The sequence below is a fragment of the Ambystoma mexicanum genome, chromosome 7q (assembly GCF_040938575.1).
Source record: "Ambystoma mexicanum isolate Mex_15411 chromosome 7q, UKY_AmexF1_1, whole genome shotgun sequence".
Taxonomy (NCBI): Eukaryota; Metazoa; Chordata; class Amphibia; order Caudata; family Ambystomatidae; genus Ambystoma; species Ambystoma mexicanum.
The window spans coordinates 625,411,809-625,437,655 of NC_090941.1; the positions used below are offsets into that span (position 1 = coordinate 625,411,809).

Here is a 25,847-nt window from a genome sequence, read left to right on the forward strand (position 1 = left end):
GCCACTTTTCCACCTTTGGGCAAGAGCAAGCCTCCCCATACGCAGCATGGCCTAGACCACCCTCGGCAAGGCGGGCTCATCCGCATCCGGAGGAGAACGAGGGGCAGCAGAGGCAGGTCAGGGCTTCATTTTCAAGATATTTTGAATTATAACTCAATAGTAGAATTCTGAGAGAAACAAGTAACTTTCAAGTAGAAAAAACGAATATACCATTAACTTTTCATTAAAACAACTAATTTCCAATTAATTGAAATGAACAAGCTTCAGATGGGCAATGTATTAGTTTCAACCTCAAGAGTCAATCAAATGTTTTCACACTTATGAAGGAAATTGTAGAAGAAGCAGACTACTGCACTAAAACTATATGCTGAGCAGTTCAAACACCATTCTGTGGTGCCATTCTCCTCCACATTAATGGGACAAACTAGGTGGCAATTTATCCATCAATAAATTTCATTTCAAACAACAGGCTTTGCATATTTTAACATGAATATTAGAGACTGTATGGCATGATGCAAATGAAGTAGATATTGTAATTTGTTGGGTAATATGTGAAAATGGATGAAGATCCCTGCTTACGTCTCAATTACAAAGAATTTAACTATAAAAGCACAGAAAGAAAGGCAGTAGACTTTAGTGATCAGTGGTAGTACATTGCAAGTAATCTGTGAAAGGTTTGGTGGAGGAGTGAAAGTGCAGTTAAATTAAACAGACGAGAGCCGTCAAAAACCAAACCTAAATCACAGGGGGGAAAAAAAACAAAAAATGTCAAAGACAACACAACCAGTCATTCATGTCGTTCTCGAAAGTTCTTTTGAAGCATTGCCGATTCTGTGATACATCCATTAAAGAAAGGCGCAAATAAATGATCTAAGAGCAGCAAAAGAAAGCAGTTGAGTGTACCCAAGACATGGAATTGACAAAAGATAGAGATCTGAATGCCAAGACCAACCTTGTAACTTCTACCAATAATGTTATCGCTCCCAGACGATATGGCCTTATTGTTGAATAGATCAACATACTGTAATAAATCATAGGTACATCTGGTGAAAGTGGTCAGCGAACATGGAACAGAGATCAGACCAAAGCCAGAAAGGTATGGTCAACAGGCTTTACCTTTAGCAAGAGACCACATTGTTAAACATATTGAGCTGATGGTTGCCTCTCTGCATCAATCCTTGGTTTACTTGTCTTTATATCAAAAATATTACAAATAAATATACATTTATAATGAAAACCTGTATACCGAATGCTTTTATTGGGGGGGAGGAGTCCAAACCCCCATTTACCACCCTTCTAAAGCCACCCCAAACATTTCCCCCAAAAAAGTAACCCTTTACCCCACCCAAAAATACAATGGGTATATAGGTTTTCGTTATAAAATTCTTCATATGTGTGTTTCGCTATGTACATTTTCGATATAAAGACTGGATACCCAATCCTTGATGCGCAATCATCCTGCAACTTTCCAGTTTATTCTAGTGAGAATAGCGAGATCTGAAGAAACTAACTGTTAGGGAGATTTATCACTGTTAGGCAACATTGTATGCAGTACCCTGTGGAAGACTGCACCAGCCTTGTCCTCTTGGCAATGGTTTACCAAACCTTTGGTATAAGCATGTACTACACAAGTTGGTAGAGTGACTGAGCAGCCAGGCTCATCTCAAGAGGGGTTCATGTGCGCTGTAGGGTTGTAACAGGGATTCACAGTGACTAGTATTCAAATAAACACTTACACACAAGGTTTCTTGAATAAACAATGATTAATATATTTAACAGTCAGTTAGAATAAGCCTTCTTCAGAAGGGAGCAATATAAAACTAACACACAAATACACTTCAAAACTACACACACCTAGTTTCTAAATCAGTAAAGACACTTTTGGGATGGCACAGAGTCACAACCTACACCCTGAGGTGACTTCAAAAGCTAAGGTGCTGGTGACATTAATATCTTACTGTTTGCATTTAGAATACTCTTGGAACTTTGTTAGGCAAAGTTTGAATGCAGTACCATCTGGGAACATTACAAACAACTCTGACTACAGGTATAGGAAACCCAACCTTTAGTACACAGTTTTGGTAGCGTGTTGAGCAGTAGGCTTATCTCAAGGGGGGTCAATGTGAGCTGTAGTGGAGTCACACAGAGATTTACAGTTACAAGTATTCAAATAAACTCTTACACTCAAGGTTTCTTGAATAAACAATTATTAATTTATTTATCCGTCAGTTAGAATAAGCCTTCTTCAGAAGGGAACAATATAACAGTAACACTGAAATACACTTCATGAAATACACACTTTTGATATTTCTAAATCAGTAGATACCCTTTTGGGATGGACCACAGACACTACCTACACCCTCAGGTGACTTCAATTGTTAGGGTGCTGTGGACATTAATATATCACCGTTGCATTTAGAAGTCAAAGGAAAAGATTATTTAGAACAAACAAGAGACCACAAATATTCTTAGGCAGGCAAATACTTTCAGATCCCCAATAAGAGTCATTCAGTGGAAGGGGCTAAGCGAAAGTCAATAGGCAAAAGACTATGTGAGCTGAAGCACTTCTTTGTAGGTAAGTATAAAGTCTTTGCATAATGTTTAGAAGTCTTCGAAGAAAAGAAGAATCAAATGTAGGGCCATAAGCTGTTTAGACTTGTGAGTAGTAGAAGATGCAAGCAACTCTACAGTAAGAGTTACGTTCTCTCGGACGTTGTACAGTACCTTTAAAATGAAGAAAAGAGGCAGCAGATGACTCCTGTTCCTGTGCATCTTTGCAGATCTCACTATTCCTGGGCCTCAGTCATGGGGACAAGAGGGAGGACGTTGGGGGACTCCTGCACTGGGACGGTCAAAACTCACAACCGGCAAACTTCACTTTCAGTGGCTGTTCAGTGTTTCAGCTTCTCACATCTACCACAAATAGCAACGCCGGGGTTCCTGGCTGTCGAGATGGACTTTACTTGCTTCTGGGGTCCCGCACTCTGTTGAAGGAGGGGGAGGAGGGGTCAGGTTCGGTCAGTCCTGCTTCCTGTGAGACCAGAGAATCTTCCTGGAGCTCTTGGCCAACTTCAAAGCAAGGCACACAAACTGATGTTCCTCTCCCTGGCTCTACGGTTTCCAGCAGCAACTCTGTGGAAATTCAACCAGATCTGAGATGGATGTCCAGGTGGCTTACTTTGGAGTTGATTGGTCCCACCAACACAAGAGGAGAAGTCGTCCTTGCAGGGGCTTCTGTGTCGATGCAAACTTGGCATTTCGGCACTGCAGCAGGGCTACATCAGGCAAACCAACAGTCCAGGAATTGCAGCAGGCGTCCTCATCAAGTTCTTCTTCGGTTTCATCTAGTGGTTGACTGTCTTCCAAACCAAACGACTCGCCTTTTATTCAGTACTCTTCCATTCATTCCAGCCTAGCTGTCAGTCACCCAGCAGAAACAGTCAGCCGGCCAATCACTTCAGAGTGCATTTGGGTCTCCTAGGAGACTAAGCATAGGGAGTTTCAGGCACCTCCCTCACTTCCTGTCCCCACCAGACACCCTGGAGCCAGAGGTGGGCTTCACTCATGAATCCCTCCAAAGGCAAAGCAAACAAAGGGACCAAACCTGGTTTGGCGCGCAGAGTAAATCTCAAGAAGGACCGTTCCATAAAGAAATGGAGAAAAAAGAACACCAGGCCATTTTGACAAAAATGGCGCCCTTGGGTGCTTTACTGCAGCTGGGAACGCAGCCCGCAGTAAAAGCACACCACAGTAGTTAAAAGTAAACCACTGGCAACAGCCATTCAGCGAGGAAAAGCTAACATAAAATTGTTACATGAGAAACTAAACAAAGGGGATACTAAGTAACCCCTCCAGCACAATATTTTAAGATCGTTGGTGTGTTGTGGGTGTGGTGGGGCTTTGTAGAGCCGTGTTCGCATGGGAAATGTGCGGACCTTTTGTGGTTCGCACATTTCTCATGCAAACTTTTCAGTCACAGACTTTTCTGAGATGGAAAAATCACGCAGATATGTGTCCAAGAACCACAGTGGTGCTATTTGTCATGATGCCTACCCCCGGGAACCCAGACCAAGTCCAGCAACCCCGGAAGCAGGCATTCAGTTATCCTAAGCAAGCCCAACCACCCCTGCTAGGGGCTATTTGGGTCCAGTCCTGGCGCTCAATGCAGGATGGAGAGCTCATCTTTTCAAACCATGCAGGATGGAGAGCTCATCTTTTCAAACCATCAGGCTCAACTCCACGGGTGGTTAATTCCCTTTCTCCATTTGCAGAAGAATATTCCTACGGGCCAAGCAAACAAAGCTAGGTGGGCCAGTCCAGTCCGTCATCTCGGCCCTACGCGTCACATTGGTGGAGACCGCAGCTGTCCAGTTCCGATCGACGCCTCTGTGGGAGCCAGGTGAGCGTAACACTATTTGCGAGTAGCTAAAACTGCAAAGTGCTGCTGATCTGAATTGTGCCCATTGCGGCCGCCAACCATGAGTCCCCAGACGTCCTCCCTCTTGTCCCCACAACTGAGGCCGAGGAACAACAGGATCTGCAGGACTACAACAGGAACAGAAGCCAGCTGGAACTTTGTCTTCAGACTCAACGTTCTGTGAAACTAGGGGTACTTACCGCTTGTGTGTAGCTTGCTTGCTCTCTCTGGAGACTTGCATTTGCTGCTTTTTGCAGTGTTCCTTGCAGCTTTACCCTTCACAAGACTCCCAGCTTGTGGCCCAACAGTGATTCTTTTTACAACAAGGCTCTTTAACTTTGTGCAAGACTTTTGTGCTATCTTCAATAAGTGCCCCAACTCCCCTAGACTTTGCTCAATTGACATTGGCTGTCCTGGCTCCCTGCAGACTCTTCTTACCCTCTGACTTTGTGTTCAACTGTCCCTCCAAAAAGTCACACATACCTTACTTGTATAGCTGGGAAAGGGTTAACCTATATCTCGTTGGGGGATTTTGAGAAACGTGTTAACCATTGTTTTCATCCTGAACCTTTTCCTTGTTGCCATAACTTCAGTACTAACATAGTGTGAAAAAGTGATCTATTAATGTTCACAGTGTCCTAACTATTGAAGACACTTCAAGGTGTAGGAAGTATCTGTGTGCCATCCCATTGTTGAAGTGTGTTTAAGTGTTGCATATTTTTCCCTTATATAGAGAAAGCTTATTTTAAAACGGACTTTAATAAATAATGATTTAATCAAGAAACCTTGAGTATAAGTGTTATTTGATTACCTGTCACTGTGAATCTCTATGTTACAACCCTACAACTCACATTGACCCCTCTTGAGATAAGCATGGATGCCCGGTCACTCTACCAACTTGTGTAGTACATGCCTATACCAAAGGTTGGGCTACCTATAACCAAGGACAAGGCTGGTGTAGTCACCCACAGGGTTACTCAGGGGAGTTGCTAGGTCTGGAAAAGACCCGTGGCTACGCTGGTGTCGGAACTGTTGGGACTGGGGGCTAGCTAGTCTTTTGGCTGTAGCTCCTGAGATTCTATCCGGGGCTAGAACCAAAAGATCAGGGGCTATAGGCCCCTTAGCCCCCCCCCTAGCAACGCCCCTGGGGTTACTACATGCAATCTTGCCTAACAGCAGCACAGGACCCAGTCCCTGGATTCCTGGACTGGAGACCCAAGAACTGGACATTGGATGGGAACTTACAGCAGTAGTCAGGCTTCCTGCAAAGTTTTCTTGGCGGATTCTTGTGGCTCTGTGGTTTTGGCACCATTTTGCATTATTGGCTTGTGATGTTTATATCTTGAAATTGGGATAAAGGTTTGATTTAATTGTATGATTTTGGTTTATAGGAGTTGAAAACCAAAAAAGAAAAAAAGTCTGGGAAACCAATGTGCAGAAGTTGTGTGTTCAAAATGTGTTTGATTGGGGATTTGTATTGGCATTTTTATCTGTCCTGATGAAAGCCTAATGAAAAGGAATGAGAAGTGCTCGACATAGCACGAGCGGATTCGGAACGTAAAGGCCGAAACACACAAGTGTCAACATGTTTTATAGTTGGAAGAGAATATTTTTTAAAGTAAAAAACAAGGTCAGAGAAAGGAAAAACCAAGACTGGCCAACCTGCAGGTCCCAGAGCAGTGGTTTGGTCTAAATATGCTTGGCCAAAGAAAAAAGTTTTTGTTAAGTATATACAAGATATGCAATATGCATAGGCCGACAACTAGTGGAAGCTGCACAGTATTACAGTTGTTTTAGAAACTCAAAAAGGGACGTCAACAGGGAGTGCCAGTAATACTATCCCTAGTGTGAAGTTTACTGTACCCATGGTGCTTCACGCGTCGAGGTCCCTCAGATTGTTTTGTTTCCGACATGAGGTTGCATGAGGTGTAGCGTGAGTAGAGGTGTAGTAAAGCAGATTATGTATCAGATAAAGCCCAGAGAACATCAATGCAACTTCTGCTCCAAGGGAAGGAAGGATGGGCACATGTGAATCTAAGCAGATACAAGCATCAGAAATATGATAACAGTGAGTAATGAATCCCTATTTAGGCTTGTAGAACCTGCTTAGATCACATGCTATGCATAGATTAGCGAGCAATGTTTGGAGAAGGTGGTGGGTTGTGGAAGGTACAGTGGCAAAGAACAAGTTACTTACCCCATGTAATGTTCTTTCGACTGGATGTTCCTCCGTGTCCACAGCTCGGCTGCTTTAGAATTTCTTTCGGCAGAAGGCGCCCTGCATTAATAGCGTTGGGTCGATGTCCTTCGAAAGCCTCCGTCGAGAGTGACGTCATCGGATGTTATAAGTAGCATGCACGGCCCAGTTGCCTCAGTTCTAGTTTTCCCGCCGCCCCACCCCCTCCTCGTGTAGCAGAAGTGGCCACAAATCAGGCCTGACCATACATAACGTTGTAGGAACCAAAGCTGTAATAGCATGGGAAATTCTACAGAGGGGCAAGTTGGGAGGGCGATGAGGAATACGATGGAGGAACATCCAGTCGAAAGAACATTACCATGGTAAAGTAACTTGTTCTTCGAATAGATTGTGTCCTCCAACGTATTCCTCATCTTTGACAGACTCCCACAGCAATCATGTTTGGTGGAGGGTGAAGAATATTGTACATAAGAATTTAAAGGTCATAGTAAAGCACTGCCTTATTCTTTTTTTATTTGTTTTTGGTTAAAATAAACCTTTACAAAATCGAGATAAATTACATAGAAATAAACACATAAAATCATTCATAATCAAATAAAATATATCAGATATACATTTTCGACTTAATGATCAAAAGATAAAATTCTTCGATTTTCTTCATAAAATACACAAACATTAAACTTGGTATGACTTCCATTTTCAGTCTCACGTAACAGTCACTAAAATACATTCTCAACTTAATACATACAGCTTGTTACATTACATATGCATTACAGAGCGGTCCCTATTCGTTACACCCCATCAGTTTCACAGCTAATTATAAAGTCGTTGCTAAATTGGCTTTGACAGTTTTTAGTAGCTGTACTAAGGCAAAGGTTGATGGGTAATAATTTCCTACCTCATCCTTTCCCATAAAAATTCCAAACAGTCCTCAGAGTTTGAATTAACAAATTTCAGCAAAAGATTGGTCCGGGCTACTCTGAATTGAGGACATTCCAATACCAAGTGCTTAATTGTTTCTAAAGGCTCAAAACACAAGGAAAATCTAAAATTCACCTGCTGCATACTCCTTTCAACTCCTTCCCAAAGCCTGCAGCATTCACGCGTACGAAATTGGTTAAGTTTGAAAAGCATAAATACATCCGAGTATACATGCGAGGAAAAATTCTTATCTACGTGCAGCCCGTCGATCTTCTATGAGGAAATTTAGCATATTCAGTATAGGTACTGTAATCCTTCAGCTTTTCCAAAGTGCAAATCCAATCCCTCTCAAACTTTTTTTTCACCAAGGCTGGTCTTAAACAAAGATCACTGCTGGTTACAGATAGATCATCTAACACGCCTTGCATATGCCTATCAAATAGGTTGAGAGAGTCTACACTTTTAGACTGACTTCTTGAAATAGGGAATTGTCTGGAGTATTCAGAATGTTTGCATAGTTTGCCAAAGAACGCCATAATACCCTACATGACAGAGAAACCAGGCCAAGGTCATGGCGGACTACACAATTTGGAATTGAGAGTGCTACATGTAAGGCACCTTTTAACAAACCCCCCTGTAAAGTGTCAAGTGGTTCAATTAGATCAAACAGACATGTCCAAAGAGTAGAGAATCACAGCCTCAACTCATTTTTTTAAAAAACTCGCCCAACGGAATTAAAGAAAATTGACAATATTTAGCAAAAATCTACTTTAACTGGCTTGCAAGAGGTCGCGCTTTCGGATTTAGCCTGTCTTTCCATAATTTAACAGAGGAGTTGTTACTCCTGTAATAGCCTAGAGAAATTACTTCTGACATTTGAGGAATTGCAACTCCCCCAATCTTCCATTTATAGAACTTTAACTTCCTTCCTGTGTTAAATACAATTATACTAGTCTTCGTTGCATTAGGCAAGAGGTTCTGGGCATGGGCATATAACTCAAATGATTGGAGCTTCCTTTGGAGACTCGCTGGAGTAAAATCTAGTAGAATGATATCAGCGAATGCTATCCAATGCGTTTGCAAAGATCCCATTCTCACTGCATTCATTCCCATCCCTTTCCGCTGCATATCAAGGTCACATAGGTAGAGATTAAAAAGTGTTGCTGCCAAATTACAACCTTGTTTCAGGCCCATATATGTCCTTATGCGCTCAGTAAGCGTGCCTTCCCTAGTGAACTTGACTTTATAGACTGTGTAATTGTGGAGCATACCAATCCAAAAGATCAGGACCACAGAGATGCCCAATACCTCCATCTTAGCCCATAGCGTATCGAAATCTGAAGACATATCTATACTGGCCACATAGTTTTACAAAGGTAGCGGGCGCCCCTCTCTCGCAAGAACAGACATGATAACCTGTTCAGTGGTTATTAACCACTTGAGAGTTCGCAGCCACTGCTTTTACTCACTGTGCCTTTCACAGATGGGAAATATCCATTTGCATATCAGTCTTTGTCCTGCCCAGGGGCAGTCCAGCACCGAAATACAATGGCAATTCCAATCTGAACGAGAGTACCACCAGCAACCCCATACACGTGTTTCACCCTTGTTGGGGATCATCAGTGAGGTGAAGCTGATGCCTCTCTAAGCACAGTGAGAGGGAGACCACGTCTGGTTGCTCCCAGGAGACCTAGGGTTACCAATCCCAGGTTCCTGGGGGCAACCAGACGTGGTCTCCCTCTCACTGTGCTTAGAGAGGCATCAGCTTCACCTCACTGATGATCCCCAACAAGGGTGAAACACGTGTATGGGGTTGCTGGTGGTACTCTCGTTCAGATTGGAATTGCCATTGTATTTCGGTGCTGGACTGCCCCTGGGCAGGACAAAGACTGATATGCAAATGGATATTTCCCATCTGTGAAAGGCACAGTGAGTAAAAGCAGTGGCTGCGAACTCTCAAGTGGTTAATAACCACTGAACAGGTTATCATGTCTGTTCTTGCGAGAGAGGGGCGCCCGCTACCTTTGTAAAACTATTCTTTAAGGAACCTGGGATTGGTAACCCTAGGTCTCCTGGGGGCAACCAGACGTGGTCTCCCTCTCACTGTGCTTAGAGAGGCATCAGCTTCACCTCACTGATGATCCCCAACAAGGGTGAAACACGTGTATGGGGTTGCTGGTGGTACTCTCGTTCAGATTGGAATTGCCATTGTATTTCGGTGCTGGACTGCCCCTGGGCAGGACAAAGACTGATATGCAAATGGATATTTCCCATCTGTGAAAGGCACAGTGAGTAAAAGCAGTGGCTGCGAACTCTCAAGTGGTTAATAACCACTGAACAGGTTATCATGTCTGTTCTTGCGAGAGAGGGGCGCCCGCTACCTTTGTAAAACTCTACTGGCCACATAGACTGGACATGCTCCCTTTTTCTTAGTTCCAACTTGTATATGTGCCATAACAGTTGCATTCAGCACTGTGCTCATATCCCTCCTGAATCCTACTTGGACCTTAGACAGGATGTTATGCTGTGCAATAAACTTCTCCAAATCATATAAAACTAGAATAGAAAACATTTTTGCAACAGTATCTATCCATGAGATAGGTCGGTAGTTTTGGGTCATTCAGATCTCCTTTTTTATAAACAGGTACAATTATTGATCTTCCCCACTTCTGAGTGGGTGAGTTTGTTAATTGCCCATTCGATATCCCGATTGGTCCAATTTAGACATTCCCTATCCACACCTATTGAATGTTGATATGTAATCGCTGTGAATATAAGTGGTAAACTGAATTTCTTAGATGAACAAGTTACTGACCAACTATTAACGTTTTTTCGACTGTATGTTCCTCCAGCGTATTACTCCTCTTAAGATGTATTCCATCCAGCTTTAGCTGCTTTGTAAATTTTTTCTCGGCAGAGGTCGCTGTGCGTCGATGTCGAGCCGAAGTCCCTCGAAGTCCCTCAAAGGCCTCCGTCGAGGGTGACGTCATCGGGTACACAAGTAGCACACGCGGCGCCCGTTGGCCTCAGTTCTGTTTTTCCCCTCTTGCTCTGCTGTATAGATAGTGTAGGTAGCCAGGTGTCAGCCTTGCAAGAGTTGAAGCGGTAATAACACTGGAAAATCTACGGACGGGTAGGATGGGAGGGCGATGAGGAATACGTTGGAGGAACATCCAGTCCAAAAGAACGTTACCAGTTGGTAAATTACTTGTTCTTCGAATGGATTGTGTCCTCCAAAGTATTCCTCATCTTAGATAGTCTCCCAAAGCAGTGTAGATAGCTCTCTGGAGGAGGGAGTAGATTTTTAATATTATATAGCTGAATATAGCGCTGCTTTACCAAAAGCAAGCTCTTTAGAGTGGGAAGCATCCAGACTATAGAATTTAGAAAAAAAGTGCGCAGCGATGACCAAGTTGCTGCTGCACAAATTGATTTTATGGGAACACCTCTTTAAAGGGCTGTTGAAGAGGCAATGCCTCTAGTAGAATGGGCCCTCAAGCCTTCTGGTGGATCTTTGCCCACCAATCTGTAGCATTCTGAAATGCAAAGCACAATCCAACATGATAGGGTTTGTTTTGACACCGATTGACCCAATTTCCTTCCGGTGTAGCCAATCAAAAGTTGATTATCCACTCTAAGCTTGGAGAGCCTAGAAATGTAAAAACTTAGAGCTCTCCTCGGGTCCAGCCTGTGCAATCTTTCCTCCTCCTTACTGGGATGAGGTGGAGAATAGAACGCGGGCAGAATAATCTTCTGATTTAAATGGAAATCAGGCACAACTTTAGGTAAGAATGAAGGTTTAACCCTCAATACAACTCTGTCCCTGTGGAACACAGTATAAAGTTGCCCAGAAGATAGTGCCTGCAATCCACTCACTCTTTGTGCAGATGTTAAAGCAACCAAGAAAACAGTGTTCAACGTTACTAATCTTAATGGATGTAAAGACTGGTAGGGGGTGTCTGTACTTCCGCTCTCTATATAGTAGAGGAGAGGCACAGAGGACCCCAGCCAAGATTCTCTATTATTGGTATGTGGTCGAGCAATCAAGGCCTAGCTTCTCAGGAGGTGATGCAGGCTGGTTCCTAAGTACAATGTGTCCCCGAACCCCCACAAAGGAATGTCCACACACTGTATTACTGAAAACAGTCTTTATATAATTAATATTCAAAAGGTATGTACACTATCACAATAACGCACTTTGTACTCGGAAGTCAATAATGGTAAATATATACAGTTCTAAAGTGTTACCACTAATGTTATCCAATCTCATTAAAGTGCATCAACGATACGGTTAAAATGTCACACAGATTAATAACGAGGAACCAACAATAGAGATAGGCAGTAATGTAAGAAGGTTGAAACAATAGGCAGAATGCTGACCCCTACCACTAGGCACATTTCTGTGTGGAGACCCCCCCCCCACCTGGGCAACCTGTAAATAAAGATATACATCAAGCCCAGTCCATATATTGTCCGATAGTCTTACTTCCTCCTATTAAGGTTTTACCCCCCCCAATGTACCTGGTGGAGTAGAGGTCTCCGACGATGCGTCGACCGATCCTTCTTGAGCGACTCCCTTTCAGGCAGGAGCCACGGATCGTTGAGGTGACGAGGACCTCGGCATTCGGTATCGGGGAATCGACAGCCCTTCTTGAGTGCCCTCCCTTTAGGGCGGGAGTAACAGGTCGTCAAACGTCCGACGGTGAACAGGTTGAACTACGGCCGTGAAGTGGCAGCTTCGTTCCTAGCGATGCTCGTCGACGACAGAGCGTTGGCGTCCTGCAAGGAAGAGGCGTGCGGGGCACCTCGCTGACGATAGTTCTGGACCGCAAAGAGATGAACTGTGGCCCAGCAAGGGCGTCGAGTCGTCAGCGTCTCTGCGGGAGACAAGCGGGTGACGATGCAGACGAGAGCGTCCGATGATCAATGGAAGTTCTTAGGCAAACGGCGGCTCCGGTCGGCGACGGCGGCGGTCATCGACAGAGGCTGACAACAGTCCGGGTGCTTCTCTTTGGAGTTCCGCAGCAGTCCCCGTATCGGGTCGGCAGCCTGTCGAAGGTCTGTCTACCAGGGAGCTTTGGCAAAGATCAGCTGTGCACGATGGTCCCTTGTAGCTCGGGAAGAGGGCGCCTTACCAGGTCCTCTTTGGGTCAGTCCTTGAAGGCACAGCAGCTTTCAGATTGTGAAGGAGAGCAACAGAAATTCTTCTCGTCCAGCAGGGCTTCAAGATCAAGCGTCAGTTACTCCAGTTACTCGTCGTAGTGGACTTCAGCTTCTGAACACGATTCCTAGCAGTGAGAGGTCCCCAGATATACTGTTGATCTCCCATTCATTCCGCTGGGTCACACTCAAGCATCCAATCACGACTACGGGCATTCATGCAGGCAGGCAGCCAATCAGGCACACAAGATATTCAGGCCATTCACTTCTCTCAAGACACTCACAACAAGTTATGTGTATTGGGACAAGTACCGAGCCATTCAACACTCCAAGCTGCATTCATACCGGTTTTGGGCAGGGTTGTCTCAGTCATTGTGTCAACCACCAGATACCAGACACCCACAACACAGAATGCATATTCGTCACACACTCTATTCACCCAGGTCCCACCCACAGGAGGAACCCACAACATACATCACCAGGAAGGCTCCAGCTAGTCTGGCCGGGCCTTCACAACAACACCATATATGGCATTTCCACTCAACAGCCAGTCAGAGGGAAGGGACAGAGTCAGGGCTTCCCAGGACTTTGGGAAAACAAGGTAATGGGTAATAGAAAGCAAGAGGCCACCAGGGCCATCTTGTTTTCCATCAGGAATCAACTGATTCCAATGGCAGGGCCGGGGTATCCCAAAATGGAGGATACTCCGCGCACCTGTCAAATGCAGCATGGAGCTGCCACCAGCCCATACCCTGCTCTGCGGGCCACCCACAGGTGCCCAAAAACATATACTAGGGGCACAGTGTTGTACCCCCACCCATGGGTGCCATAAGGGTATCCTACGGGTCCGTTCACCAAACCAAAAGAAAGAGCTGCACCGCCAGGAGTCCCGCATGAACTCCTGCACGGAAAACACGACAGAACACACGATAAAAAGCAGTAAAGGACAAGGAGGCCCTGTCCCTCCGATGCATTTCCAGCATCACAATGGACAAGTGTGCAAGGGTTCAAAAGGGGCACACATTAAAAACTTTAGAACCAGATTCAGGTCCCAAATTGGGACTTGGAATGAAGGAGGAAACACATTGGTGAGTCCCTTTAAGAATTGTATTATCAAAGAAATTTTAAAGTAGTAACATTTTTCTGAAGAGTGCTTAAACATGAAAAGCGCTGCAAGATAACCTTTAATGGTCCTAACATTGAGGCCTCTATGTGACAGGGACAAGAGGAAAGACAACACTTCTGGGATAGAGCTCAGAAAAGGATCAACATTCTTTTCCCTGCACCAGTTGCAAAAAGTCTTCCAGCGGCAATGGTACAGAGATATTGTTGGAGGCCTTCTTGCCGAAAGCAACACCTCCATGACGTCATCTGGAAGGTCTAAATCCTTGTATCTCAGCCTTTCAGATACCAAGCATGAAGGTTGAGAGTCCTGACCTCTGGATGGAGAACCTGGCCCTCCATTCGTGAGAGAAGGTCCTCTCTCTGAGGAAGACGTAATGGAGGGCAGATGGACATGTCTAGAAGGTCCGGATACCATGTTCTCCTGGCCCAATCCGGGGCAATAAGGGGCAGGCGGTTTCCCGAACTACCAATCTCCTGATGACTTGAGGAATGACGGGAATCGGAGGGAACGCGTATAGCAGTCGGAAGTTCCACTCCATCACCAACGCGTCCCCCTAGGGCTCCTCTCGGGGGAAATTCCCTTGAGAAATACCTTTCGCACTTCCGGTCACAAACCAGTCTACTTGAGGGGTTCCCCAAAGGGTGACAATCTCCTGAAGAACTTCCTGAGCCAGTTCCCACTCGTGGGACACCGTACTTTCCCTGATCAGAGCATCCGCCATCATATTCTCCTTCCTGGCTAGATGAACTGCCGCTAAGGAGATTCCTTCGTGAATTGTACAATAACAGAGCCGCATTGCCTCTCTGCACAGAAGTAGTGACCCTACACCACCTCTTTTGTTTAGGTAATGCATGGCCACTGTGGTGTCCATCATCATCAGGACATTTTTTCCCTTGACAGATGGCAGAAAAGCCTTCAGCGCTAGTCTGATTGCTCTCAGCTCTAAATGGTTGATGTGTAGTTTGGACTCCGATGGAGACCAACGACCGCTGATTGTCAGATCGTTGGCATGAGCTCCCCATGAGTGAGGAGTTTGTTGTTAGGCAGAATCCTATGCAGTTCCCTTAGGGAGCACTACAGAAGATTAGGGCTAGAGGTATATGCAATAAATCCCCTTTGGTATCAGTCTGTACCACAAAGATTTAGTTGGTAGCTGTGGATGAGCAGTGAGACTTATCTCAAGAGGTAGATGAGCAGTATTCACGGTTTACACAATAGGACTATAGTACTATGGTAAAAGGAAGGGGGGCGTGGCCAGCACGCATGCCGTGAGGACAGACTTCCACGGAGCTCCGTCCGTGATCCTGAGTTAAACGAACTGCTTTCGCTTAACCCATGTCCGTAACGCTATATAAATACTAAAATCCCGCAGGGGAACCGATTGCCCGCACTCGACAGCAAGCTCAGGTGGAATCGGTGAGCATACGCCGGAGAACGGGAAGCCTGACGCGGAGCCCCCTGCGCCTTCAAGATGGCGGCGCCCACTGCGGAGTGTCACTGATCCGGACTCGCCCGCCCAGACCATCCGGCGGACCGCAGCGGCTGAGGGAGCCAAGACGGAGGAGCTTGCTGCCTGCGCCACCTGGCATTGAGGTCCCCCGCAGCCGCGGAGGACAGAGATCGAAGGAGCGGGTGCGTGGGCGCGACCCGGGAGAAGGATCTCCCATCGAAGACCCAGGATCGTGGGTCTCGGAATCGAGCCCGAGCCGCCGACCCACCCGCAAGAAGGTGAGACCGGGCGGACCTCCGACTGGGCGAAGGCGCGGGGAGCGCAACCGCAGGCGGAGGGCCCTTGAACTACGCCGAAAGCGGGACTGGGCCCCCCTCTAGCGTCTGATCTTGCCTTGATTCCCCAGCGGCTCAAGGGTGAACTGAACGCCCGTCCCTGAGGCCCTGAATTAACTCCTGCGAGGGGGCCTGGTCTAGCCCAGTAGGGCCCCTGCCGCCCCTGATCCAGAAATAAGCAAACCACCCCCAAAAAAAAGAATCTCCCATTGAAGACTCAGGATCGAGGGACTCGGAATCGAACCCGGGCCGCCGACCCACCCGCAAGAAGGTGAGACCGGGCGGGCCTCCGACTGGGCGAAGGCGCGGGGAGAGCAACTGCAGGCGGAGGGCCCTTGAACTACGCCGGAAGCGGGACTGGGCCCCCCTCTAGCGTCTGATCTTGCCTCGATTCCCCAGCGGCTCAGGGGTGAACCGAGTGCCCGTCCCTGAGGCCCTGAATTAACTCCTGCGAGGGGGCCTGGTCTAACCCAGGAGGGCCCCTGCCGCCCCTAGAGGCCGCCCTTGATCCAGAAATAAGCAGACCCCCCCCCCCCAAAAAAAAAATATAAATAAAAAGCGGGAATCCATTCACAGCACTAAAGCCCAGAGAAGTAGGGTGAACATTATAGGGACCGGAGTCCCCAAGCTGCCCTGTTCATAGGAGGCGAGACAACATCTCCCCGCCGCCGGCGACCCAGGAATCGGAACTCACCCGAATACAGACTGTGGTCTCAGACAGATCTGCACCACTGCGTCTGCAAGCCCGAGGCCTTCCAAAACCCACGCCCACAAGCTCCTGTAAACTGGTCTCGGAAACGCGACCTACTCCAGACAGCGGAAGAGTCGGGGTTGCGTCCCTACGAAAACCAGCAAACAGAGGCCGGAGCCCGACCTGCACTCCGCAGGAGACTGCATTTATAGCCTCCAAGGCAAGAGATGTCCCCCCTCAAGGTCAAACCGAAACTAGTCACAATGGACTCCTTCACAACAATCAGATCTCAAAGACAATCAACACAACAAGATCAAGAGTCCCCCGAAAATCCGCCTCAACAGGAAGAGGACCTTAAACACACGCAGGTCCTCCAAGCAATAGCTGCCCTTCGCACATCACTCGAGGGACGACTGGAAGAGGTGAAGTCAGATATACAACTCATGCGCCAGGATGCCCGCAACCTAACGGAACGAGTCACGGTGGCTGAGACCACCCTGCATGAAAATGTTGAAGTCACCCGAGATCTAAAGAAGACGGTTAGAGAGTTGGAACAAAAGGTGACAAGATTGGAGGCCCGCTCTGAGGATGCTGAAGGTCGTGCGCGCCGTAACAACATCCGTATACTGGGGGTTCCCGAGGATCTAGAAGGCCCGGACCCGACGACCTTCATTGAGACGCTCCTGCAACAAGAGATAGGAGCGGGAAACCTCTCCCAGGGGTTCTCTGTTGAAAGGGCCCACAGGTCTCTCCAGAGGCGCCCCCCGCCCGGATCCCATCCCCGGCCAATCATAGCTAAGATCTTAAACTTCAGAGATCGCGAAACCATACTTCGGTTCTCCAGAGAGGGCAGAGAGATAAAAAGAAAAGACTCAACAATAGTCATATACCCGGACTACACCCCGGCAGTGCAACAGGCTAGGAACTCCTACATTCCAATAAAAGCTCGGCTGAGAAAGCTCAACTTGAAATACATGCTGCTATATCCCTCACGTCTCAAGATTTCATATAACGGAAAAGCGACGTTCCTGGAGACCCCGGCCGCCGCCAACCTGTGGCTCGAGCATAATAACCTGGCGGACGACAAGGAAAAATCACTGCACCCAGATCAGAGATGACCGTTCACCCCCCGGCGGAAGCAGGCAAAGGATAGTCCCCCCCAAAATGAAAGTACAGGCAATAAAACGAACGGAAAACGAACTGCAGACAATTGTATCAACACGATAGTCCCGCTGTAAAGTACGCAACATCGGACGAGAGCTCGGAAAAACACACGAGTGGCAGACAAGCAACCCACCCCACCAAGAAAGGTGTAAGCACTTTGCTCACACACAACCTGATCCGGAAGGCCAGGAGTGGCCTGGAAGGCTCAGGAACCCCTGAGCGCTGCAAGTTAAAAGCAACTGCTAGGGACAGTTTGAAAAGTTTTGTTTAGTTTTTCCCCATTTAACATGATGGGAGTTCCACAAGTTCAAAAATCTCCAACCAGCGAAAAGATTGAAGCCGAGACAAGGAGCCAGGCGGAGAGGCGGCCGGGACATGGCGAAAAAATGATAAAAGGAGGTCGGCAGGGGCCAGACAACCGTAAGTGTAACTCAACTGCCCTGACATGACGTCTAATGCAAACATAAAGATATTGACCTGGAATGTGAGGGGCCTGGGCTCTTACCTACGCCGAAATAGAATCAAATCCTATTTGACCAGAAAGAAAGTGCAGATAGCGCTACTGCAAGAGACACACTGTACGACGGAATCCCTGGCGAGGTTGAGAGAACACTGGGGAGGTCAAGGGGTTGGAACTTCGTACTCCAAATATGCAAGAGGAGTATATACCTGGATTCACCCACAACTCCCTTTCCAATTAATTAAGTCGGAAGCAGACCCAGAGGGAAGGTTCGTAATACTATGGGGCAGACTAGAACAAATGGAGATTTGCATAGTGAACTCTTACCTCCCCAATACCAACATCCCAACCCACCTAAACTCCATGTACGCCAGGATTGCGCCATACAGGCATGGAATCCTTTTCTGGGGGGGAGACTTCAACTGTGTCCACAATGCGAAACTTGACAGGTCCCTCCCGCACCCAAAGGGGCCCTCAGCGGCTACAACTGCCCTCTCCCTATTAACGCATAGGTTACACCTAGCAGACACCTGGAGAGAGTGCCATCCTAGCGCCCGGGGTTACTCATATTTCTCCTCCCCACACGGTCTCCATACGAGACTAGACTATGTCTTCATAAGCAATGAACATTTGTCTCAAATAGTAGAGGCCCAGTATCTGGGCAGAACCATTTCCGACCACTCGCCACTCCTGGTGGATTGGAATCACACGGGCCCTAAGCCTCCCATTCCAATGTGGAGAATGCCGATAGACGCCCTTGATGACCTAGTATTCAGGGAAGATCTACACAAATTTATAGAGAGCTTCATTGAAAGAAACACCGGAAGCGTGGACCAATTAAGCACGGTGTGGGACGCCCTAAAAGTAGTGACAAGGGGGGGAAACCATAGCAAGGGCAGGGGGCATTAGGAAACAACTTAAGGGCGAGCTTAATCATTGGGAGCAGCAGATTGAACAACTGGAAAGTGCCCCGGTGGCCACAGAGCGAAGAGAGGCCAACCTCAAAGAACTTAGAAACAACACTGCTTTAGCATGGGATAGGCTCGCCAAATTTGACTATGCCACCAAAACCGACAGGATACATACCGAGGCAGATAAACCTGGTAGAATGTTAGCTTGGCTCTGCAAGAAAGAGCACCCCAGGCACACAATCACGGGGGTACAGACCGACGACGGAGGGATAGCACAGACACAGCAAGCCATAAACGAAACCTTTAAAGGCTTTTATGAACACCTTTACTCTCATAACGATCAGGTTCCCTTAGAACAAATCATGGATACGCTGGAAGAGATAGGACTCCCCAGGATACCCCCGGAACACTCTGAGGCCCTAGATGCAGACATTACACCTGAGGATATCTCTGAGGCAATTAGATCACTAGCCACCCGTAAGACTCCTGGGAGCGACGGTCTGCCCACTGAGTTTTACAAGGCGTACGAGTCCACCCTAACGCCCCTCCTACATGAGGTCTTTCGGGAAGCACATGAAATAGGGATTCTACCCGACAGCATGAGGGAGACCCTCCTGATCCCGATCATTAAGCCTGATAAGCCCCCTGATAGATGCGACTCTTACCGTCCGATAGCAATCCTTAACTGCGACGTGAAAATCCTGACCACAGTGTTAGCAAGCAGATTAGCCAGAATCATAGGGGACGTGGTACATGAAGATCAGTGCGGCTTTATACCAGCCCGAAATACTACCATGAATTTGCGCAGACTCCAACACGTTATTGCACAAACCGAAGATTGCACAGAACAGTACGCCCTGTTGTCCCTTGACGCCATCAAGGCGTTTGACTCGATTTTTTGGGAATGGCTAATACCAGTTTTGGAAGGGTTTGGCTTCGGCCCGGGGTTCATTAGGTGGATCAAGATATTATACACAAAGACTAGAGCCAGGGTAAAAACCGGGAAATACATATCGGAGGTCTGGAACATATGCAGGGGAACCAGACAGGGTTGTCCTCTCTCCCCTATGCTTTATGTGCTGGGACTAGAACCCATCGCTATCTACTTCCGAAAACAATTTTTCGATGCTGGAATCCGACTGGGCAACTCGGACCACATTATTTCCCTCTATGCGGATGATGTCTTATTATTTGTCAGGGACCCATACAACAATGTGCCCACGATGTTAGACGTCCTAGACAACTTTGCGAAGTTTTCTGGTATAAAATTCAGCCGGGCAAAATCCTGTCTTTTCCCCCTGGCAGATCTTAAGAGAAAGGTGACTTCGCAACTACCCCTGATGGGAATAAAATGGGAGCACACCTCGTTCAAATACTTAGGGATACACATAATGCACTCCCCGGAACAAATGCATGAACACAACACTAAGGCTGCTCTTCCTGCCTTAAGGAAATCTATGGCCTTCTGGGCGAAACTCCCCCTATCCATGATGGGCAGGGCCTCCATAATTAAAATGATCGTCCTCCCTAGATTCTTGTATGGGTTCCAAAACGTACACTTCTATATCAAAGCCCCCTTTTTTCGCCTAATGGAAAGGATGCTGAGAGACTTCCTGTGGGGGAGGGGAAGACGTAAGATAGCACTTACTACTTTGTCATTACCGTACACCCAGGGGGGAATCCAACTCCCGAACTTTGAAAAATACTATCTAGCAGCACAGCTTGGCTTTATCACCAAGTGGCTGGCTGACGATGCCACATCGGAGACGCCATTCCTGCAGCCACTGATCTCCCCGTTGTATATGAAAGAACTTCCCTGGGCCCCCACCCACCTGATAGCAAATGCACCCATGTTGGTCACCCTTGGCCGCAGAGTCTGGAGTAGGACTGAATCTCTTGCCCATGCCAAACATCAATACTCCCCGAACATACCGCTGATCTCGGACCTATGCAAATCCCCTGAGGACTTACAGCACCTCAGACACTGGGAACAAAAAGGGATATACACATGGGGGGACCTGTACACAGAGGAGGAGTTCAAAGAATTCAAAACTCTCCAAGAAGAAAATGATATCCACACAGGCCAGTTTCTGTGGTACCAAAAGTTAAGATTCACGGCAAGAACCAACTGGCCGACATGGCCAGAGGAACCAAATTCAAACCCCCTGATCACACTACTATACGAATTGGGTGAGGGAGGTAGACCGGTGTCTCAGATCTATAGCCACCTAAGCGACACCCCCAATCCACGCAGCGCTGGTCTAAAATCCAGCTGGGAAGCAGACATAGGCCGAGAATTAACAGATGGCGAATGGGAGAGGGCCCTGACATATCCTAAAACAGTGTCCAGGAACCATAGATTTAGACAAATACAACTGAACCTCTTGCACCGGACATACTTAACCCCATCCAGGCTGGCCAAACTTCACAAGTCTCAAAATTCCAAATGCACATGGTGCGAAATGGACAAGGCAGATCTGCTTCACGCATTCTGGCAATGTGCCAAGACACAGTCTCTGTGGTTCTTCATACAACAAACTAGTGAGAAACTGGGGCTGACCAGATACGAATGGTCTCCGGCGGTATGCCTACTGGGCACATATCCCAGACCAGCAAAGCTAAAACACCTCGCCAAATTAATGGATATCATGTGCATCCTGGCTAAGAGGACAATCGCGATGTCCTGGAAGAAACCATCGGGCCTCAACAGAAAATCTGGCACAAAGAACTGAAACGCTGGGTGCTAGCAGAAACAAAAGCCTGGGAGGAAAGTGTGGCCAGATCCGCAGAAGCCTCGAGCATGACCTTGGATGCCTGGAAAGGACTCACAGACCCCTTGTTCTACCCCTCTGATAAGCCCCCATGAGCCGGCACGAACCCACTATAAGAAGATCCATAGACTAAACTGGAGCCCCGGAAGCAGTCCACTCGTGACTGCTCGTAGCCCCGACCGGAAGATCCCCCCCTCCCCCGAAGGGATTAGCCCCCCTTTACACCCCCATTTGGCACCGGCTTCTCAGGAAACGAAATTGGAGATAGTTAAAGTTCTAATGTTAAGTTGTTATTATTTTTGTTTTGAGATGCAATGCAATTCATCCTCTAATGGCAGCTGAGGTAACTGCCCTGTGGTTGTACTACATAACAAATGCCAATAAACAAATTTTAAAATAAATGGTAAAAGGAAATACTGACCAAAGCTTTGTATTAAAAAGAATATATATTTATTTTACACACTTCTAGTTCAACACATAAACCAATATCATTAAAGCAAGTTAAAACAGTCAAGCAAAGTATACACAACTCCCTATTTAAATTTCAGACAAGTTTGAGCAAGAGTGAAAACTGACCAAAATGGCACAGTGTAAAACCAAACAAATGACACTCTAGCAATTTCTCAAAATGGAGGGAAAGGTCAGGTTATACAGGAATAGACTCTAAAACACACCAGCAACACTTCCCAAGTGGATTGTGAACAAGTTAGGCAAGGCAGTACTTTAGCATTAACAATACTTTGGTGAAAACCGAGCAAAATGGCACTTCAACAATATTTGAAAGGGAAGGAAAGGTGGTTATAAGAGTTTTAGGTGCACCAACACATTTCTTGATGAAAAGCAATCTAGAGATTTAGCCAAAGTCAATAGGCCTGTGCCAGAGTCAAAGGTACAGGCAATGTGCCCAGGATCAAACTGTTCTAGTAGCTGCAGTCAAGTCTTTGTTTAACGAATTGAAAAGGCGGTTGCAGAAGGTAAAAGACAATGTTAGTCGAAAGGGGCGGCCAACCCAGGAAGAAAGTAAAGGATTTCAAGCACCTTTAGCAGTATCCTGTGAAACGGGAGGCCTAGCGGAACAATGTACCTTAAAAGTGGAAGCGGCTCCTGCGGTGGTTCCTGGAAGCTCCTGCAGTTCGGGTTGTCCAGCAGAGGAAGAGAGTCTCTCGTCGTGGAGGAGGGTTCGAGTTACTGCACTGCCCAGGGAAGAAGCCAGCCGCGGTGATGCTGAGACGAATAAAAGGTATGCTCCTTTAAATCGTGGTCGTGGTGGACGTGTGCCTGGCTATCCGGTCTCCGAGTGCAGGGCACTGGCGATTCGACCAAGGCAGGTCCTGGAAGGCAATTGGCGAACTGGTTGGTCCCACCAGCTCAAGGGAAGAAGGCTCTTGCAGGAGAAGATCTTCTCTTGTTGTTGGAGAAAAGTGGTGAGGATCTGCAGCAGGGCTTCACCGGTGGTTCAGTCGTTGCAGATGTCTTCAGCTTCTCTCCTCTTCGGTTTCTTAGTTCCAGTGGCGACGTCTTGATCTTCCAGTCCTCAAGTCCCTGCTTTTATGCAGAAAAACCCCCGTTCATCCAGCATAGCTGTCACAAACAGTGGAGTGGTCAGCCTAGCGGGAGACCCTCCAGCCTATCAGGGAAGACTGCGACTTGGGTTGCTTAGGCAACCCTGTCCAGGGTGCCTACTCCCCCTCCCACACAATGGGTCTACCCAGTGGCGCCGAGAGGAGGGTTTCTTGGCAGAAGCCCGCCAAAAGGACGAACAAAGGATCCCTGATCTGGGTTAGGATTTCAGAGAAAGAAATCCTAACAAAGATCTGGCAATAAAAACCTACCGGAGTAAAGTTAATAAAAAGATAAACCAGCGGTTCGTTCGAGGCTATCACTAAAAGTGGTAGCCTCGAACAATGGGAAAATCCCATAGGAAAATATTTGGGGGTCGAATATTTATGGTAGAAACCACTGCCACCAGCCAGAAACTTTGGAGAGCGGGACTGTACGGTACCCTCTCGAAAATGAACACCAGAGAAACATTAACTCTTTCCAGTACTTCCATAGTAAGATGGGGTGTACTGGTTTTGTTCATAACTATTGACTAGTACATACCTTGGGAGACAGTAGTCCGTCCCAGGGTATGGAGTTCATGTTTGGGAGTCACTATGACACCTCTGTGTTACTGCACTGAGGGTGCCGTGTAACACACATGTTAAAAGAGGATACCTATGACGGTGAGAAAAACCCCATAGACCCTAAGCACCAAAGATAGCCTAAAACATACATCAGCAATCTGTCTAAGAGTGGGAAAAAAAGAGTCTCACTCTTAGCGGGAGAAAAAACAAACCCTTCAAATCCAGCAAAGCTGCTGGGGGACTCTATTGGTAAGGGAAATTAGCCATAGAATGAGAGTCCTCCCTAACATCCGTCACTACTGTTATCTCAGGCCATGGTTGCCAAAAATGTTGTTCTCCTTTTAGGATCATTTTAGGATCTTCTCTGTGCAAGTCCACCACAGAAGATCCTGCCGAACCTTGTTCGGAATCTGAAGGAGATCCGTCATTTGTCCTGAGAACTGGGACCATTGAGTCTTTAGAGCCCATTGAAGAGATCTCAACCTCAGGTGTGCTTTCTGGCACTAGGAAAATGTAGGATGCCATGAAACCAAGCAACCTTAAGAAGTCGTAGGCCTGGCGATTTTGGGCATTTTGGAATTTTGAAACCATCTGAAGAATGTGTTGAGCCCTCGACTTGGGAGGCGAGCTCTTTCCCAAGGATGTGTCTAATACAGCCCCTATGTACTGGAATTGTTGGGAAGGTGTCATTTGTGACTTCTTGAAATTGAGGGAGAAGCCCAGTCTGTGGAGGAAGTGGCAGGTGACTTTCAGATGATCCAGGGCTTGTTCAGCAGAACGCACCCTGATCAACCAATCGTCCAGGTAGGGATAGACATGAATCCCCCCCCTCTCCAGAGGTGCGCTGCCACCACTAGCATCAATTTGAAGACCCTTGGGGCGGAGGTCAACACGAATGGTAGGACTCGAAACAGATAGCGGGAGTCGCCAACTACGAACCTCAGGTATTTTCTGTGCTTGAGATGGATTGGCACATGAAAATAAGCATCCTGGAGGTCCAATGACACCAACCAATCCTGAAGTTGAAGACTCTGAAGGATCTGAGAATGAGTGACCATCTTGAACTTGTCCTTCCGAAGGAGCTTGTTCAAGCCTCATAAGTCCAAGATGGGTCTCAGTCCTCTGTCCTTTTTGGGAATCAACAAATATGGGGAGTACCATCCCTTGTTCTTCTCCGCTACAGGTACTGGTTCTATAGAACCTTTCTCCAGCAGGGTTAAGACTGAAACTTCAACGAGTGTCTCCCTGGTGGATTGCTTTGAGTTTGTGTTAGAAAAGGGAGGCAGTAACCTTGGGCTATTATTTCTATAGCCCAAACATCTGAAGTAATGTCTCACCATTCTTGCAGATGCTGGGATAGCCTGCCTCCCACAGGTGTCTTGTGATGCAAGTCCTGAAAGTGGTTTTGTGGCGGTTGCTGCGGCCGCTGATGGTAAAAAGGCTGCAGCTGTGGCTGGCTTTGCACGTTTTCCTCGTCCACCACGAGTGGTTTTTCTCTGGCCTCTTTGACTGGCCTTTCCTCTCGCCTTTCCATAGGAGTATTAATGGTAGGATCGTCCCCTCCAAGATTGTACTGATGCACGAAAAGTCTGAGGTTGCCTAATAGCAGCTCCTAAAGATTTGGCAGCCACTTTTGAGGTCTGCAACCTCTGAAGACTCTCGTCAGCCTTGTTGCCAAAAAGGTGAGACCCGTCAAAGGGCATGTTCAAAAGACGGTTTTGCACGTCTGGTGCAAAACCAGACTTTCGCAAACCACGCAAATCTGCGAATCACTGTGTTAGTGGCCTTTTCAAAAACCTCCATCATTTTAATTCTAAAAACTTCCCATTCTTATGTTTCATGGTGCATTTTATTCTCTTGGGAGATTCGTCTGAGGACGAGGTGCAAGGGGACCGGTGGTGTCTTTTTTTGGACTTTTTCGTCGAAGACCAAGAGTGGTGTGAACCACTTTGGGACCTAGACCGATGCTTTTGCCTTTCGTGTCGAGGAGATGGACGACAAGGACATCACAAATATCGCTTCACAATAACTGCGTCACAGAATTACTCGAGGCGTGCCGAGTCTCCGAAGCAACACGTACTGCGGAAAAACGGAACTGAGGTCAACAGGCGCCGCGCA

At 47.1% G+C, this 25,847-nt stretch overlaps 1 protein-coding gene across 11 annotated transcripts in view; it reads right to left on the minus strand.

Annotated features, from left to right (window-relative positions):
* The window catches only part of PDS5B (PDS5 cohesin associated factor B), a 2,333,811-nt gene that overhangs the window by 1,100,332 nt on the left and 1,207,632 nt on the right, over window positions 1-25,847 (minus strand). The window lies entirely within an intron of this gene.